At 43.5% G+C, this 19,991-nt stretch overlaps 1 long non-coding RNA gene across 1 annotated transcript in view; it reads left to right on the top strand.

The window, feature by feature from the left end:
• Positions 1-682: 682 nt before the first annotated feature.
• Positions 683-19,991, top strand: part of LOC140912777 (uncharacterized) — a 252,125-nt gene continuing 232,816 nt past the window's right edge. Inside the window, exon 1 of the long non-coding RNA XR_012159377.2 lies at positions 683-762. This is a non-coding gene — a long non-coding RNA (uncharacterized LOC140912777). The remainder of the gene's footprint in view (positions 763-19,991) is intronic.

The raw sequence follows: 19,991 nt of genomic DNA, 5'->3' as shown, positions 1-19,991 counted from the left end.
GTTGCGAATCATTAGGAAAGGGACAGATAAAACAGAAAATATCCGGTTGCATCTATATAAATCCATGGCATGTTCACCTCTTGAATATTGCATGCAGATGTGGTTGCTCCATCTCAAAAAAGATATGTTGGAAAAGGTACAGAAAAGAGCAACAAAAATGATTAGGTATATGGAACAGCTCCCATATGAGGGGAGATTAATAAAACTCGGGCTTTTTCAGCTTGAAAAAGCCAACTGGGGGGTGGTATATGATAGAGGTCTATAAAATCATGACTGGTGTGGGGTAAAAATAAATGAGGAAATGTTCCTTACTACTCATATCATGCACGAGGGGTCAACTAATGAAAGTAGAAGGCAATAGGTTTTAAACCAACATACGGAAGTATTTCTTCATACCACATGGTCAACCTTTGGAACTTTTTGCCAGAAGATGTTGTGAAAGCCAAGACCAATAGGTTTTTTTAAAAAAAAAGAAAAGAAAACCTCTAGGTAAGTTCATGGAGGATAGGTCCATCAATGGCTATTAGCCAGGATTGGCAGAGATGAAAAACCATGCTCTGAAGTGTCCCTAGCCTCTGTTTGTCAGGAACTGGGAGTGGGTGACATGGGATGGATCACTGGCTAATTGCCTGTTCTGTTCATTCCCTCTGAAGCACCTGGCATTGGCCACTGTCAGAAGACAGGATACATTGGCTAGATGGACCACGGGTCTGACCCAGTATGGCTGTTCTTATGTTCTGTACCTGTGGAGCAGTGTTCATGGTATGTAATCCATAAATGGCACAAAGGGCCTTGTGCTGGCTACCTGAATTAGGGTGTATTTCACCCTCTGTCAATAATACAATGATTGTTTAATTTGAATGTGCTTTTCTCACTTACACAAGAAACTGTTTTTTGGTAATTGAATGCTGAATACATATTGATGATGAGGTCAATAAGGTTACTGCCTAGTGGCTCATAATGAGAAGTTGTGGTGGTTTTTTTGTTTGTTTTTTGCAGCAATATTGAAAGGGAGTAATTGCATTAAATTGTCACTCTTTAACCTTTCTGCACAATGTGCTTGAACAATTTCTTTCCAATGAAATCTGTAACCGCATAGATCTTTAAAAATATTACGAGGTGACAGGTTTTTTTTATTAAGATAATTAATGGAGCGTAGTGGGTTTTGAGTGTCTGCTCTAACAAGGATTATAAATCTTGACATTCCAGCACTGAAATTTTGTTGGCAACCCTTCAGAATAGGTGACAATTCATTATCACTTCATTTGGAACACAGTCTTGATGGTATTTATGTGGGTGTGATATTTAATTCTATATGAATTTGACTGGTATTTAGCATGAAATAGTGCTCTACAATTCCAGGAGATGGTGCTGTATACACACAGACTTTTCTATCTAAAAGTGTAAAATGATTAGTCTCACTGTTTTTCTTTAGCTTTTTGAAATGGGCTGTTATGGACCACATGGCTCTGAATAGCAACAAAGTCTAATGGTTAGACTTCTAAGACCTGTCATCCTTTTTCTGCTCAACTGTGATAAGGTACGGGGAGTGCTGTGAAGAAAAGCTGAGATTCAACTTGTCCTGCTCCTTGTCCTTGTCCCATAGCCTTACATAGAGGCTATGGAAAGGTCTATAAGAATATCTCCTGGGAGACAGGGAAGGAAATATCTCAGGAAATGTCTCTAGGTAACATGAGAACAAGGGAAATATGTCTTTAGGCTATAGGACAATCCCCAAAGTATTAGGAAGAAACTTGCCTTGGGATCAGATTAGCCTATAACTGCCTACTGTTACTTCACTCTTATAAATAGTAGCCCCCTGAGAAAGAACTTGCTGACTGACTGCTTCTTTTGTTTTGTGAAGTCATTCTGCATGGGACACCATTTGTTATGGGTGGCAATTGCCTCCAGACCTTGATTTGCCCCCCGCTGCCTTTTCAGAGTTCTTTGCCAGATGGTGCTGCACTGTCTTTTTCAGGCCTATAGGGGTTATTGGAGGAGGCATTGCCTCCTCCAGGGTAATCAGGAACCCCAGCCTGCCTCACAAGTCCCTGATGGGCAGATAGGACGAGGTGGCAGGAGCCTGGGCCAGAACTGAGCACAGAGCAAGCTGGCCCCAATCCGCGTCCCAGGCTAGCTGCCAGAGACACCTCCTTCCACCAAGGGTGCTGGAAAGACTGCAAAAATGGGGTGGGGGCACTTTGTTTTTGTGGGCACGTTGTTTTTGCTGATACAGACTAATATGGCTACCCCTCTGAAACCAAACACTAGATGTAGAATCCTAAAGTTAGAGATGGAGAAGACTTATTAGGCCATCTAGATCATCTTCCCCTACCAGTGCAGAATTGTAGTCCTTGACTTTCTTTTATTAAACTTCATTTAAAAAAAAGAAAAAAAGGAAATACAATAGGTGTTGCTGCTTTCTCTGATCTTTCTTAAATCAAAAATTGTAATTCATGCTTAAAGGAAGAATCTTCTAAATGGGCCTGATCCCATAAAATTAATAGCAAAATTTCTATTGATTCCAGGGAGAACAGGCCTGACATCATGTTGATTTGAATTGTGTATCAGTTTGGTTAGTTCAGCAAGTTTCTAAGTCTGGTAATCTTTACATTTGTGCCAGTTTGTCTTCTCATTCAGTACGGTCACCTACAACCCTGCCTGTTGAGTAGTAAATTAAAGGGGAGTTCAATTTCTGGTTGTAAAAGTGTGTTCTGCTCTCTAAATGCCACCTGCAATACAGGGAAATGCTCCTCTGTAACTGATAAAATAAGCTGTGCTGAATGGAATGGTATATTTCTGTTTTTGTGTCTTTTGTAACTTAAGTTTAGCCTAGAGGGATTATCTATGTTTTGAATCTGATTACCCTGTAAGTTATTTACCATCCTGATTTTACAGAGGTGATTTTTACTTTTTCTTCAATTAAAATTCTTCTTTTAAGAACCTGATTGCTTCTTCATTGTTCCAAGGGTTTGGGTCTGTGCTCACCTATGCAGTTGGTGAGGATTTTTATCAAGCCTTCCCCAGGAAAGGGGGTGTAGGATTTGGGGAGGATTTTGTGGGGGAAAGACGTTTCCAAGCGGGCTCTTCCCCTGGTATATATCTATTAGACGCTTGGTGGTGGCAGCAATAAAGTCCAAGGACAAAAGGTAAAATAGTTTGTACCTTGGGGAAGTTTTAACCTAAGCTGGTAAAAATAAGCTTAGAGGGGTTTCATGCAGGTCCCCACATCTGTACCCTAGAGTTCAGAGTGGGGAAGGAACCTTGACAGTCCTTAAGTCTTTACAGCATCAGGGTCTAATGTTATGTAAGGCACAACAAGTGAGTTAAACAAAAAGATGGAATGTGGGGACAATGGGCACAGTTATATAGACTATGACCACAAATTGATGGCTGAGTACTTTCAGGAGTTAAAAATACTTGGAAGCCCTTGCTCAAACAACCTCAAATGTGGATCTCTTTACCCTGACCCCCATGAGGCATAGTTATTTTCAGGAGAGTCATGGCCATGTGTTGCTTTTAAAGCACGTAGAAAATTCATCTGTTAAATAAGCTAGTCTTAACCTTAATTATAGTGTTGCTAGTGCCCACTAAAATACATAAAATACAAATATGTATTTTTCTTTCTTTGCTACTTTCACAATGTGTTCACTTGTGTACAAAAAACATGTGAACACTTTCTAAAAATGAATAGTCTTTATTTATATTTGGGTCAGGTTCAGCTCTGTAACTCTGACAGTCAGTCTGTTTACTACAAAATTCTTAAGGAGCAAAACAATTGCATGGGGCCAAATATGTACAAAGGGCCAGATTTTGGGAGGAGCGCTCCTCTCCCATTTAGGCACCAAATAAGTGAGTCGACATGTAAAAGAGCCGACCACATTGGGTTCATGTGTACTGTACTGTCTCAAATCTGGTCCCAACAAGTACAAATTTACAAAAATATATACAAGTGTATAGGCAAAGATGTTCAGATTTTAAATATGTGCTAGTTTGGTTCAGAAATTAGATTCAGATTAAATTTGGTTCAGAAATTTGGTTAGAAATTCACAGGAGAGGCACATTTCTTCAACTTTGCTGATGAAAACATGAAGGACTGTAACTTGAAGACCAGATTTGCCCTTTGCATAAGTAGCATAATTCACTTCTGTGGCATGAATCCGTTTCAGAAAGTGTAACCTTCACTGACATCGATGAATTGATCCTTTTTAAAAATAAGGCTAAATTTGATTTTATAAAACTTTATGCTAAGATTGGTAACTCTTCCTCTGTAGTACCATCTCTCAGCCTGTAGTACTGTTTCTAGCTTAGGCAACTGAGAATAGCTTTAGAATCTGTATTGCAGGAGCAAGGTTGTCCATCCGAGACTAAAAGATGTTTTCTGGCATTGACTCAACTTAAGGACTACAAACTGGCTAGCAGTTTCCAATATATAGTGCTCATTCACATCTTCCTAATCTGTTCTATTCTGGCAGCCACACAATGTTACTGTCCTTGATATTGACAGAGCTTCTGTGCTCTAATAGGTTTTACCCAAGTGTGCATTTAAGTAGATGGAATCTGCTGTTTCAGTTGATGGTCCAGCATCTCTATCTAAATCTCCAGCAGAGATTTTTATTCTTGGTGTGGATGTTTTGGATTTTTTCCAGGTAAAGCTAACAGTACTTAACTATGGCAACACATGTGTAGAGATTTTTATCCGTCCAAAATAAATAGGTTAGACAGTGTACAGGGACTGCCACCAGAGCGCACATGCAATACTTTGTTCTTGAATATAATACCCTCTTGTCTCTAATTGTTCTTGTTTCTTATCTGAGCTCATGTTTGCTCTCTGCTATACAGCCTGAATCTCAGCATAGCTTGTAAAAGCATCCACTGAATGGTGATTTTTTTACAAGCAATGCACACATTTTGTCACCACACGTTGGCAGACACAATTTGAGGATGGGGGGGTAACTATTCTCTGAACTTGTGAGCATGGATCATCTTTTAAGATCACATACACCTAGGAAATGTATTTCCTGTTTGTATCCATCTGTCTCTTGCAGTATACTTATACTGTACCCTCTTTAGGACAGGGACCATCTTGTTCTAACATGGCTTTATTTTCTTTGAAGTAGGGAGTCACGTCCTGTCCCACACGAGTAAGCAGTTATTTGAGAGGTCCAACTGAAGTAATCGGAGTTCCATAGTGTCCTTATTCATGGAGGAATGGTGTTGCTTTAGTGGTGTCTGTCTTACTGATGTGTTTTGACCTCTTCAGAATTCTGCATCTTGAGGGTGATCGTAGAATCACAGAATATCAGGGTTGGAAGGGACCTCAGGAGGTCATCTAGTCCAACCCCCTGCTCAAAGCAGGACCAATCCTCAACTAAATCATCCCAGCCAGGGCTTTGTCAAGCCTGATCTTAAAAACTTCTAAGGAAGGAGATTCCACCACCTCACTAGGTAACCCATTCCAGTGTTTCACCACCCTCCTAGTGAAAAGGTTTTCCTAATATCCAACCTAAACCTCCCCTACTGCAACTTGAGACCATTACTCCTTGTTCTGTCATCTGCTACCACTGAGAACAGTCTAGATCCATCCTCTTTGGAACCCCCTTTCAGGTAGTTGAAAGCAGCTATCAAATCCCCCCTCATTGTTCTCTTCCGCAGACTAAACAATCTTAGTTCCCTCAGCCTCTCCTCATAAGTCATGTGTTCCAGTCCTGTAATCATTTTTCTTCCCCTCCGCTGGACGTTTTCCAATTTTTCCACATCCTTCTTGTAGTGTGGGGCCCAAAACTGGACACAGTACTCTAGATGAGGCCTCACCAATGTTGAATAGAGGTGAATGATCACGTTCCTCGATCTGCTGGCAATGCCCCTACTTATACATCCCAAAATGCCATTGGCCTTCTTGGCAACAAGGGCACACTGTTGATTCATATTCAGCTTTTTGTCCACTGTAACCCCTAGGTCCTTTTCTGCAGAACTGCTGCCTAGCCATTCGGTCCCTAGTCTGTCGCGGTGCATGGGATTCTTCTGCCCTAATTGCAGGACTCTGAACTTGTCCTTGTTGAACCTCATCAGATTTCTTTTGGCCCAATCCTCTAATTTGCCTAGGGCCCTCTGTATCCTATCCCTACCCTCCAGCGTATCTACCTCTCCTCCCAGTTTAGTGTCATCTGCAAACTTGCTGAGGGTGCAATCCACACCATCCTCCAGATCATTTATGAAGATATTGAACAAAACCGTCCCGAGGACTGATCCTTGGGGCACTCCACTTGATACCGGCTGCCAACTAGACATGGAACCATTGATCACTACCCGTTGAGCCTGACAATCTAGCCAACTTTCTGTCCACCTTATAGTCCATTCATCCAGCCCATACTTCTTTAACTTGCTGGCAAGAGTACTGTGGGACACTGTGTCAAAAGCTTTGCTAAAGTCAAGGAACAACATGTCCACTGCTTTCCCCTCATCCACAGAGCCAGTTATCTCGTCATAGAAGGCAATTAGATTAGTCAGGCATGACTTGCCCTTGGTGAATCCATGCTGACTGTTCCTGATCACTTTCCTCTCATCTAAGTGCTTCAGAATTGATTCCTTGAGGACCATGATTTTTCCAGGGACTGAGGTGACACTGATTGGCCTGTAGTTCCCAGGATCCTCCTCGTTCCTCTTTTTAAATATGGGCACTACATTAGCCTTTTTCCAGTCGTCTTGGACTTCCCCCGATGGCCAGGAGTTTTCAAAGATAATGGCCAATGGCTCTGCAATCACATTCACCAACTCCTTTAGCACTCTCGGATGCAGCACATCCGGCCCCATGGACTTGTGCTCCTTCAGCTTTTCTAAATAGTATCGAACCACTTCTTTCTCCAAGAGGGCTGGTCACCACCTCCTCCCCATGCTGTGCTGCCCAGTGCAGTAGTCTGGGAGCTGACCTTGTTCGTGAAGACAGAGGCAAAAAAAGCATTGAGTACATTAGCTTTTTCCACATCCTCTGTCACTAGGTTGCCTCCATCATTCAGTAAGGGGCCCACACTTTCCTTGACTTTCTTCTTGTTGCCAACATACCTGAAGAAACCCTTCTTGTTACTCTTAACATCTCTTGCTAGCTGCAACTCCAGGTGTGATTTGGCCTTCCTGATTTCACTCCTGCATGCCCGAGCAATATTTTTATACTCTTCCCTGGTCATTTGTCCAATCTTCCACTTCTTGTAAGCTTCTTTTTTGTGTTTAAGATCAGCAAGGATTTCACTGTGAAGCCAAGCTGGTCACCTGCCATATTTACTATTCTTTTAACCTCAATAAGGATTCTTTAAAATACAGCCAGCTCTCCGGGACTCCTTTCCCCCTCATGTTATTCTCCCAGGGGATCCTGCCCATCAATTCCTGGAGGGCGTCAAAGTCTGCTTTTCTGAAGTCCAGGGTCCGTATTCTGCTGCTCTTCTTTCTTTCCTTGTGTCAGGATCCTGAACTCGACCATCTCATGTTCACTGCCTCCAAAGTTCCCATCCACTTTTGCTTCCCCTACTAATTATTCCCAGTTTGTGAGCAGCAGGTCAAGAAGAGATCTGCCCCTAGTTGGTTCCTCTTGCACTTGCACCAGGAAATTGGCCCCTAAACTTCCTGGATTGTCTGCACCCAGCAGATATCAGAGTGATTTGAAGTCTCCCATGAGAACCAGGGCCTGCGATCTAGTAACTTCCGTGAGTTGCCGGAAGAAAGCCTCATCCATCTCATCCCTCTAGTTCGGTGGTCTATAGCAGACTCCCACCACAACATCGCCCTTGTTTCTCACACTTCTAAACTTAATCCAGAAACTCTCTCAGGTTTTTCTGCAGTTTCATACTTGAGCTCTGAGCAGTCTTACTGCTCCCTTACATACAATGCAACTCCCCCACCTTTTCTGCCCTGCCTGTCCTTCCTGAACAGTTTATATCCATCCATGACAGTACTCCAGTCATGTGAGTTATCCCACCAAGTGTCTGTTATTCCAATCACATCATAATTCCTTGACTGTGCCAGGACTTCCAGTTCTCTGTGCTTGTTTCCCAGGCTTCTTGCATTTGTGTATAGGCACTTGAGATAACTCGCTGATCGTCCCTCTTTCTCAGTATGAGGCAGGAGACCTCCCCTCTCATGCGCTCCTGCTCGTGCTTCCTCCCGGTATCCCACTTCCCCACTTACCTCAGGGCTTTGGTCTCCTTCCCCCGGTGAACCTAGTTTAAAGCCCTCCTCACTAGGTTAGCCAGCCTCCTTGCGAAGATGCTCTTCCCTCTCTTCATTAGGTGGAGCCCGTCTCTGCCTAGCACTCCTCCTTCTTGGAACACCATCCCATGGTCAGAAGAATCCAATAGTGATACATTTTTGGTTTTGTGTCCTTCATTGCTTGATTGCTCTTCAGCACGACCTGCCATACAGTACTTTGCCACTTACATGGGAAATACATATATATACCCTACCATGTAATTCATATACAGTGTTGTCATAAATATAAAGGGAAGGGTAAACCCCTTTGAAATCCCTCCTGGCCAGGGGAAAGCTCCTCTCACCTGTAAAGGGTTAAGAAGCTAAAGGTAACCTCGCTGGCACCTGACCAAAATGACCAATGAGGAGACAAGATACTTTCAAAAGCTGGGAGGAGGGAGAGAAACAAAGGGTCTGTGTCTGTCTGTAGTCGTCTTGGCCGGGGATAGACCAGGAATGGAGTCTTAGAACTTTTAGTAAGTAATCTAGCTAGGTATGTGTTAGATTATGATTTCTTTAAATGGCTGAGAAAAGAATTGTGCTGAATAGAATAACTATTTCTGTCTGTGTATCTTTTTTGTAACTTAAGGTTTTGCCTAGAGGGGTTCTCTATGTTTTTGAATCTAATTACCCTGTAAGATATCTACCATCCTGATTTTACAGGGGGGATTTCTTTATTTCTATTTACTTCTATTTTTTATTAAAAGTCTTCTTGTAAAACACTGAATGCTTTTTCATTGTTCTCAGATCCAAGGGTTTGGGTCTGTGGTCACCTATGCAAATTGGTGAGGCTTTTTATCCAACATTTCCCAGGAAAGGGGGGGTGCAAGTGTTGGGAGGATTGTTCATTGTTTTTAAGATCCAAGGGTCTGGGTCTGTAGTCACCTAGGCAAATTGGTGAGGCTTTTTACCAAACCTTGTCCAGGAAGTGGGGTGCAAGGTTTTGGGAAGTATTTTGGGGGGAAGAACGCGTCCAAACAGCTCTTCCCCAGTAACCAGTATTAGTTTGGTGGTGGTAGCGGCCAGTCCAAGGATAACGGGGGTAATATTTTGTACCTTGGGGAAGTTTTGACCTAAGCTGGTAAAGATAAGCTTAGGAGGTTTTTCATGCAGGTCCCCACATCTGTACCCTAGAGTTCAGAGTGGGGGAGGAACCGTGACATGGTGTCACAGTGGTGGGATTAACCTGAAATCATTTTGAGATCCAGTTGAGATTTTTTGAACTAGAAATACAGATTTTAAAAAGGAATTTTTAGGAAGTCCAGAAAGCAGCTTTGAAACTGAAAGCAGCTTGGTTTCTCTCTGCTTTGTGGCCAAGCAGAGACAAAAGGGGATTATCTTGTGAATTGCAGGTTTTCTTTGCCTGGAGGCAGGGTACTTAACTCCTGCAGGGAAATTCACAGTCTTCCAACCCAGAGGTTTTTTTTTTTCTTTTCTTCCTAAAAGTAAATAGGGGGTGTGTGTTCTACCCATTTGCCTGGAGACAAAAGTGGCAGGGTTTTTTTTTTTAGGATTTTGATTTTTTTTTGTTTTACAAGGAGCACAGGTTTGAAAAGAAATTTTTTTTTCTTTGGGCTGGATAAGCAGGTTTCCAAGTAGTTGGAGGTTTTTTGCTTTAATTTGGGCCCAGAGCAGAGACAAGGGAATTGTCTTTTTCTGTAGGCTGACAATCACTATCAGAGAATAGGTATTCTATTCCAGCACAGCAAAATTTTACAGCCAAGTTTTGTTTATTTCTAAACCTCGGGTGTAAAGTTAGTTAAAAACAGAGAGGTTAGAATGGCCAAATCCTCGGCTCGACTACAGCTGGAATTAGCCAAATTTCAGGCTGAGGAAAAACAAAGGGAACATGAAAGACAGATAGAACTCATGCGGCTGGAGAAGGAGGTACAGGAGGCTGCCCACAAGAGGGAAATGGAGGCAAGGAAGCATGTGGAGGAGATGGAGAGGATAAAGGCCCAGCAGAATATACCAACAAACCCTAGCAATCCTTCTCCAGGTACCACTTCCCATCCCAGAAAGTTCCCCACCTACAAGGCAGGTGATGATACTGAGGCCTTCTTAGAAAACTTCGAAAGGGCCTGCCTTGGGTACAACATCTCTACTGACCAATACATGGTAGAGCTGAGGCCGCAGCTCAGTGGACCCTTAGCTGAGGTGGCAGCTGAAATGCCTAAAGAACATATGAAAAAGTATGAACTGTTTAAATCCAAGGTGAGAGTCAGAATGGGGATAACACCCGAGCAGTCTCGTCGGAGGTTCCGAGCCCTAAGGTGGAAACCAGACATGTCATTTACCCGACATGCCTACCACATTGTGAAACATTGGGATGCCTGGATATCAGGAGCAAGTGTTGAATCTCCAGTAAATTTGCCCTTCCTAATGCAAATGGAACAATTCTTAGAGGGTGTTCCTGAGGAAATAGAAAGATACATCCTAGATGGGAAACCCAAAACTGTAATCGAGGCAGGAGAGATTGGAGCCAGATGGGTGGAGGTGGCAGAGAAGAAGAAAACTGGTCGCAGTTGGAGCGGAGACCAGAAGGGACCACCCCAGACCACACCCTATTACCGGGGGCTGCCCAAAGCCCCACCTACCTCCCAAAGAACCCTCCAGACCCCTTATCGTCCCACCACCCCGTTCTCCAGCAACCCACCTCGCCCCGGTGACCCGTCAGCTGGACGATGTTTTAAATGTAACGAGCTGGGGCATGTAAAGGCCAACTGCCCCAAGAACCCCAACAGATTACAGTTCATTGCACTGGAATCACACCAGAGGTCCGCAGGCCCAGATACCTCCCAGATACCCTTGGAGCGGAGGGAGACTGTGAGTGTGGGCGGGAAGAAGGTCACCGCGTGGAGGGACACCGGAGCACAAGTGTCAGCTATCCATGCTTCCTTAGTGGACCCCAATTTAATCAACCCAGAGATCCAAGTGACGATTCAACCCTTCAAGTCCAACTCTTTCAATTTGCCTACAGCCAAGTTGCCTGTCCAGTACAAGGGCTGGTCAGGAATGTGGACTTTTGCAGTCTATGATGATTATCCCATCCCCATGCTGTTGGGGGAAGACTTGGCCAATCACGTGAAGCAGGCCAAGAGGGTGGGAACGGTCACCCGCAGCCAGGCTAAACAAGCCGTGAGGCCTAGCTCTGTTCCGGAAACTTCTATCAGGACCCGGTCAGAGGTGATGGACCCGGACCCCAGGCCAATGTCTGCAACAGCAGTAGTGGATCCAGTCCCAGAGACCCAGACGGAACCAGTCCCAGAACCGGAACCAGCCAAACAACCAACACCAGACCCCGTGCCAGCACTGAATCCAGTACTTGCAACCTCAACACCAGAGGGCCCCACCGAACCTGAACTGGCAGCAGCCGATAACCCTACACAAGAGGCTCAGCCGGAGCCTGAATCCCAACATAGTGCACCAGCGGAGAGCGGTTCACAGTCAACAGAAACAGCTCCATCCCCTATATCGCTTCCAGAGGGGCCAAGCCTAGGTCCACAATCCCATGAGGAACTGATGTCTCCAGCATCAAGGGAACAGTTCCAGACCGAACAGGAAGCAGATGAAAGCCTCCAGAGAGCTTGGACGGCGGCACGGAGCAACCCACCGCCTCTCAGCTCTTCTAATCGATCCAGGTTTGTTGTAGAAAGAGGACTTTTATACAAGGAAACTCTTTCTGGGGGACACCAGGAAGACTGGCATCCTCAGAGACAGTTGGTAGTTCCAACTAAATACCGGGCCAAGCTCTTGAGCTTAGCCCATGATCACCCTAGTGGCCATGCTGGGGTGAACAGGACCAAAGACCGTTTGGGGGGGTCATTCCACTGGGAGGGAATGGGCAAGGATGTTTCTACCTATGTCCAGTCTTGTGAGGTGTGCCAAAGAGTGGGAAAACCCCAAGACCAGGTCAAAGCTCCTCTCCAGCCACTCCCCATCATTGAAGTTCCATTTCAGCGAGTAGCTGTGGATATTCTGGGTCCTTTTCCGAAAAAGACACCCAGAGGAAAGCAGTACATACTGACTTTCATGGATTTTGCCACCCGATGGCCGGAAGCAGTAGCTCTAAGCAACACCAGGGCTAAAAGTGTGTGCCAGGCACTAGCAGACATTTTTGCCAGGGTAGGTTGGCCCTCCGACATCCTCACAGATGCAGGGACTAATTTCCTGGCAGGAACTATGAAAAACCTTTGGGAAGCTCATGGGGTAAATCACTTGGTTGCCACTCCTTACCACCATCAAACAAATGGCATGGTGGAGAAGTTTAATGGAACTTTGGGGGCCATGATACGTAAATTCGTAAATGAGCACTCCAATGATTGGGACCTAGCATTGCAGCAGTTGCTCTTTGCCTACAGAGCTGTACCACATCCCAGTTTAGGGTTTTCCCCATTTGAACTTGTATATGGCCGTGAGGTTAAGGGGCCATTGCAGTTGGTGAAGCAGCAATGGGAGGGATTTACACCTTCTCCAGGAACTAACATTCTGGACTTTGTAACCAACCTACAAAACACCCTCCGAACCTCTTTAGCCCTTGCTAGAGAAAACTTACAGGATGCTCAAAAAGAGCAAAAAGCCTGGTATGATAAACATGCCAGAGAGCGTTCCTTCAAAGTAGGAGACCAGGTCATGGTCTTAAAGGCGCTCCAGGCCCATAAAATGGAAGCATCGTGGGAAGGGCCATTCGTGGTCCAGGAGCGCCTGGGAGCTGTTAATTATCTCATAGCATTCCCCACCTCCAACCGAAAGCCTAAGGTGTATCATATTAATTCTCTCAAGCCCTTTTATTCCAGAGAATTAAAGGTTTGTCAGTTTACAGCCCAGGGAGGAGACGACGCTGAGTGGCCTGAAGGTGTCTATTACGAAGGGAAATGTGCTGGTGGTGTGGAAGAGGTGAACCTCTCCATGACCCTTGGGCGTATGCAGCGACAGCAGATCCAGGAGCTGTGCACTAGCTACGCGCCAACGTTCTCAGCCACCCCAGGACTGACTGAACGGGCATACCACTCCATTGACACAGGTAATGCTCACCCAATTAGGGTCCACCCTTACCGGGTGTCTCCTCAAGCTAAAACTGCTATAGAACGGGAGATCCAGGATATGTTACAGATGGGTGTAATCCGCCCCTCTGAAAGTGCATGGGCATCTCCAGTGGTTCTAGTTCCCAAACCAGATGGGGAAATACGTTTTTGCGTGGACTACCGTAAGCTAAATGCTGTAACTCGCCCAGACAACTATCCAATGCCACGCACTGATGAACTATTAGAGAAACTGGGACGGGCCCAGTTCATCTCTACCTTGGACTTAACCAAGGGGTACTGGCAGGTACCGCTAGATGCATCTGCCAAGGAAAGGTCAGCCTTCATCACACATCTCGGGCTGTATGAATTTAATGTACTCCCTTTCGGGCTGCGAAATGCACCCGCCACTTTCCAAAGACTTGTAGATGGTCTCCTAGCGGGATTAGGAGAATATGCAGTCGCCTACCTTGACGATGTGGCCATATTTTCGGATTCCTGGGCAGACCACCTGGAACATCTACAAAAAGTCCTTGAGCGCATAAGGGAGGCAGGACTAACTGTTAAGGCTAAGAAGTGTCAAATAGGCCTAAACAGAGTGACTTACCTTGGACACCAGGTGGGTCAAGGAACTATCAGCCCCCTACAGGCCAAAGTGGATGCTATCCAAAAGTGGCCTGTCCCAAAGTCAAAGAAACAGGTTCAATCCTTCTTAGGCTTGGCCGGTTATTACAAACGATTTGTACCGCACTACAGCCAAATCGCTGCCCCACTGACAGACCTAACCAAAAAGAAACAGCCAAATGCTGTTCAGTGGACCGGAAAGTGTCAGAAGGCCTTTAACAAGCTTAAAGCGACACTCATGTCTGACCCTGTACTAAGGGCCCCAGACTTTGACAAACCGTTCCTAGTAACCACAGATGCATCCGAGCGTGGTGTGGGAGCAGTTTTAATGCAGAAAGGACCTGATCAAGAATTCCACCCTGTAGTGTTTCTCAGCAAAAAACTGTCTGAGAGGGAAAGCAACTGGTCAGTCACTGAAAAAGAATGTTATGCCATTGTCTACGCTCTGGAAAAGCTACGCCCATATGTTTGGGGACGGCGTTTCCACCTGCAAACCTACCATGCTGCACTAAAGTGGCTTCACACCGTCAAAGAAACTAACAAAAAACTTCTTCGGTGGAGTTTAGCTCTCCAAGATTTTGATTTCGACATCCAACACATCTCAGGAGCTTCTAACAAAGTGGCTGATGCACTCTCCCGTGAAAGTTTCCCAGAATCAACTGGTTAAAATCGTCCTTGAGATGTGGAAAATATTGTTAGTCTTTATGTACTTGGTAGTATATTTAGAGATGCATGTGTCTTATTAACTCTGTTTTCCTAGAGCTCCAGGAAGAAATCCCAGCCAGTGTTTCACCCTAGCTGAGATTTGGGGGGCGTGTCATAAATATAAAGGGAAGGGAAACCCCTTTGAAATCCCTCCTGGCCAGGGGAAAGCTCCTCTCACCTGTAAAAGGTTAAGAAGCTAAAGGTAACCTCGCTGGCACCTGACCAAAATGACCAATGAGGAGACAAGATACTTTCAAAAGCTGGGAGGAGGGAGAGAAACAAAGGGTCTGTGTCTGTCTGTAGTCGTCTTGGCCGGGGATAGACCAGGAATGGAGTCTTAGAACTTTTAGTAAGTAATCTAGCTAGGTATGTGTTAGATTATGATTTCTTTAAATGGCTGAGAAAAGAATTGTGCTGAATAGAATAACTATTTCTGTCTGTGTATCTTTTTTGTAACTTAAGGTTTTGCCTAGAGGGGTTCTCTATGTTTTTGAATCTAATTACCCTGTAAGATATCTACCATCCTGATTTTACAGGGGGGATTTCTTTATTTCTATTTACTTCTATTTTTTATTAAAAGTCTTCTTGTAAAACACTGAATGCTTTTTCATTGTTCTCAGATCCAAGGGTTTGGGTCTGTGGTCACCTATGCAAATTGGTGAGGCTTTTTATCCAACATTTCCCAGGAAAGGGGGGGTGCAAGTGTTGGGAGGATTGTTCATTGTTTTTAAGATCCAAGGGTCTGGGTCTGTAGTCACCTAGGCAAATTGGTGAGGCTTTTTACCAAACCTTGTCCAGGAAGTGGGGTGCAAGGTTTTGGGAGGTATTTTGGGGGGAAGGACGCGTCCAAACAGCTCTTCCCCAGTAACCAGTATTAGTTTGGTGGTGGTAGCGGCCAGTCCAAGGATAACGGGGGTAATATTTTGTACCTTGGGGAAGTTTTGACCTAAGCTGGTAAAGATAAGCTTAGGAGGTTTTTCATGCAGGTCCCCACATCTGTACCCTAGAGTTCAGAGTGGGGGAGGAACCGTGACAAGTGTGTTTGAAGACTAGCGGTTAGTGAACACTGGAAACATGTTCTGCATCTTTGAATCCTTAAACAAATCCACTTTGCCTGCATTTGTGTACCTTTTGCATCCATTTCCTCTGAGTATTTTATCAGGTAGGATGTGTGAGAAGCCAAAGACTTTAAGCCAACGTAGCAGAAAACTCATGGAAAATCTTTAATTTCTAAACATGTTTGCTCTGGAAATCTGATTAAGGTTATACTAATCTAAATAAATAAACACATCAATGTGGCATGTCGCAACAAAAAACAAAAAAAATTTCAAAATGGGATATTTCCAATGAGTAAATAAGATGTCAGACCCTTGGATGAAATTCATCTTTGTGTAGAATGAGTCAGATGAATTATAAAGGGGAGGTTTTTTTTCTGATATACAAATAATTGTCACCACAATGAGTGTGTGCAGGTTCTGGTCTTCAAATTTATTGTCAAGTTTTTTTTTTTTAAATGATGTGGCAAGCAGTTTATATGCATGGAATTAAATAGCAATATTTCATCTCTGTTCCATGGGCCCACCAAAGCCCATGTAACAACACCTAAGCATAAATAATATGCCTAGCCACCCAAGCTTGGACCCGTCTGAGCACAGATGACTAGCCAAACTCTCTGCTGGTGCCATAACACCCACATTGCTATTTTAGTGTGCTAGCTCAAGCATCCTTCGAGTGTAGTGTAGACATACCCAGGGGTCAACCATATACTCCGGTATCAATAGTCAAAGGATCCAGCAGGTTTTAGGGTCACTTATTGGCTTTATTTACTGTACTGGTGCCTGCCATTATTGATACGGTTTGTTTGTTTCACAGCAGCCTTTATGCTGATCCCTGCCACTGCCAAATTCTAAATGCTGTAGAGAAGAGAATGGTGGTGACAGGGAGGATCCCTTGGCCCCCTGGTCTGCATTAACATCAACTGAATCAGTCTTGAAGTTTATATATTCTCTTTTCTCTCTTCCTGCCTCCCCCTCCCCCCAGCCCTTCTAAAGTGAACAATTCCCTTAAGACCACAGCAGAAGTAGCACGTTTTTTATGGATACGAAGTTAATCCTACAATCAGAACTCAAAGAGAATAACTGAATTTTCTTCAGTGCCGTAGAAATCCTTTTAAAAAATTTTGTTCCTCGGTGTGTTTGAGTTTGAGGACCTTTATAACTGTGTGTTTTGAAAAAAGAATGGCTTGTAAGCTGTTCAAGAGCTGAAGCAGCTTGCTGTGTTTAACATCTTAGCACAGCAGGACAGAGTATATATGTATATACAACAGAAGTTTAGGTATATGTCTTAAGAGGAAGCTAGCACAATGGCTTCAGTGATTCTGAAAAGAGAACCATACAGGGGCAGTGGTGAAATAAAGAATAGACCTAAAAATGACAAGCTTTCAAGACTTAGTAAATGCACAAGGTATGATACAAGTGGGAGAACCCAGATCCCCATCCATCACAGGGGTGTAGCATGTACCTTTATCTCAGCTACCATGGTGGCTGACTTAAAAAAAAAAAACCCAACCAAACAAAAGCCCATACCTTCATTCTTAACTTTTTCGTTTCTTGGTGGAGCTGTTTGCACCACTTATGCTTCTGCTTGTAAGACCTGGTTTCCAGTTACTTTGCAAAACGCTAACCATTTGGGCTGAAATCTTCATGCTGAGGAGCTGCCTTAGGCAGAACTTTGTCTTTAGAAGCATTAGCAAAAATAGTTTGGCCATTTCTAAGAATGAAGGGGCGGGGGAGAGAGGAAGGACATTGTTTTGCCCATGATAAAAACAAAACATAAAAAACTGTTGTTGAAAAGCTCTACTTCCCCTATGCTTTGGAGAAAGGGTTCAAAATTGGGCAGAGGTGTTGCCCTTATGTGAGGAAAGTGCTTCTGGGTGTTCTGGGGGGGGGGGGGGAAACTGCCCAAATTTGGCCAACTTATAAGCCTTTAAAAAAACCCACAGCCATGACGAGTCAGTGGATGGGAAGGAGATGAGGACTATTTGGACAAGGAGATTCTGATTGGGTGAGAGACTCCATTGATTTACAGGATCTGGCCCTATCTGTACACATGGGGCAGACCTCTTCAATCCTGATTCACTATTCTTAGCCAGCTGTAGCAACTTATTTCTTAATAATTTTCTTGTGGCAGATAAACCTCAATGCAAAAATTGTTACTGATGTTTTTACTAATTACAAACATGTTTTTGTCCACTCTGAATTTTGAGATGCTTTCATACACATGATGGTCAGAATATAGTAATGTACATGCTTGTTACCTTTTATATAAGAAAGATTTAAGCTCACTAAGATCATTCTTATAAAGTCTCTGCTGACTGTCAGTGTGGCAGGATCCCAGTGTGTCAAAGAAAACACCCCTGAGCCATAAAACCCTAAGTGTTTACATAGGCTCTGAATTAGTTTTATACCTTCAATTTTACTTTAATGTTCTATATTTCTCTCTTCAAAAGACAGCATATTGTGGCAGATTGACAATAACTGGAAAAAAACCTTCTGGAACTAGGATAATTCATTACCGTTAAGTTTTTAACCATACTGAATAAGGATGAATACATTTAAGGTACATTCTATTAAAATGCAATTTTGTACATTATCATTCTGTATACCTTCTCCAGTAGGAGGGGGATGTTAATGTACTTCCTCCATTATCAGCCATTTGAAGCTGTCCTCTGGAGAGGTGTACATATACTAGTTCAGACTGGATTCTGGGACCAACAGGCAAAGGATTTTTGGCTAAATACCCTGAATTTTTTTTTTTAAACAGGCCCAGGACTGCTGCCTTTTTCCAGCAAATGGACAGGGCCCCAGTACTTAGGGTAGGGGTGAAAGGAGTGGCTCTCATGAGACTGGGTGCTAATTCTGAGCTGAGGTTGTGATGACCTTGTGACCACAAAGGAAATCCTGTGGATGGGGTGTTGAAGGACTGTTCCTACAAGAGCCCATGTTAGAGTTGGGGGGTGATGTCAGATAAGCCTGTTTGCATGGGAGTAAGTTCTTATTGTTTGTTTTTCTTTTATAGTGCTTTTTAACTTAAGAATAAAGTAGGCTTGCATAGGAAGTGTTAGTACCTTTATATCTGTAGCAAGTATACCTGTTAACAATCTCTGAAGAGAAAGCAAGCAGGTGTCCTCAGCACAGGCAGGTTGCTCAAGAAGTGTGCAGTCTGGACATGCAGATCTCCATCCAGAAGGGCAGCGGCTGGGGAGCTGGGAGCCTGAGACCAGATGCCCTTGCTGGACCACTGAGAAGAAATACAAATGTAGTTGCCTAGAATTGTGACCTATATAAGCACCAGTTATTGTGATTTGTCTCCTAGAATTTTTGATCGTTTAAATTGCAAATAGGAGATTCACACTTTATAAGACCTAAATTGAATGTAAAAGAATGCAAGAATCTCTTATACTTCTAACATGTTTCTTTTTAAAGTTGAAAAACCTTTGTTTGTTCCTTAAATACTAAAGTGGCATATGTACTTTTCATGGCGTTCACTTGCTAGCACTTTGTATCTAAAAGCATCCATACACCAACTTCAGCATACCACTGTGAAGCATATAGTACATAAAATGTTTTATGTACAAGCATAGCAAGGACATTCGTTGATCATATACTAATAATAACCATTAAATATAAAAGTACTGATTGGGGAATTTATCGTCTAACAATGCATAGGTAACTTCTCTACCAAACTCAGACAGGTGTCCCCTCTCCAATATTAAGAGAACAACGAGTGAATGACCATTGGTTTAAAGAATTCTTTTCAGAATTATTTCAGTTTAAAATGAACAAAAAGACCTTTATCTGACACTTGAGATTAATTTGAAGCAGAATTCCACTAAATCCTGGTGGAACTAAAAGGATATCTCAGAAAATGGATGGAATAAGAGTTAAAATGTTTTGAATGCCAGCCACAAAAACTAAGTGCCCAGCTGCATAAACATTAGTAGATTTCACATTCACAAGCTGAAGATCTTCCTAAAATCAACCTATGAAGGAAGTGAGTCAATGAAAGGACGACAGCAGCTGATATTTGAATCTAGCTAAACCCCTAAAAAGTGCACCTTCCTCACTATGTAAAGCGGCAGAAGGAGAATATTGAACATTGAACTCTGAATTGAGCAAGCAGTAGCAACATTCTGCTCACAGCTCTTAACTTAAACAGTAGGACTCAATACCAAGCTCAGCTCTGTCCAGCAGCCCCTCTAGAAGAAAGCTGCAGCAGATAGCTAAGGTGGAAAAACCAGAATACAGCATCAAGAAAAAGCAAGTTTCCAGTTCAGCACTTTATGTAATTTGATATAATCATCAAGACTTGAGCATCTATGAGAGAGAGTTGGCAAAAGCACTG

This window comes from Lepidochelys kempii, chromosome 6 (genome assembly GCF_965140285.1).
Source record: "Lepidochelys kempii isolate rLepKem1 chromosome 6, rLepKem1.hap1, whole genome shotgun sequence".
NCBI classification, from domain to species: domain Eukaryota; kingdom Metazoa; phylum Chordata; order Testudines; family Cheloniidae; genus Lepidochelys; species Lepidochelys kempii.
The sequence above is the reverse complement of the archived record's forward strand: the minus strand, read 5'-3'. Positions and strand labels throughout refer to the sequence as shown.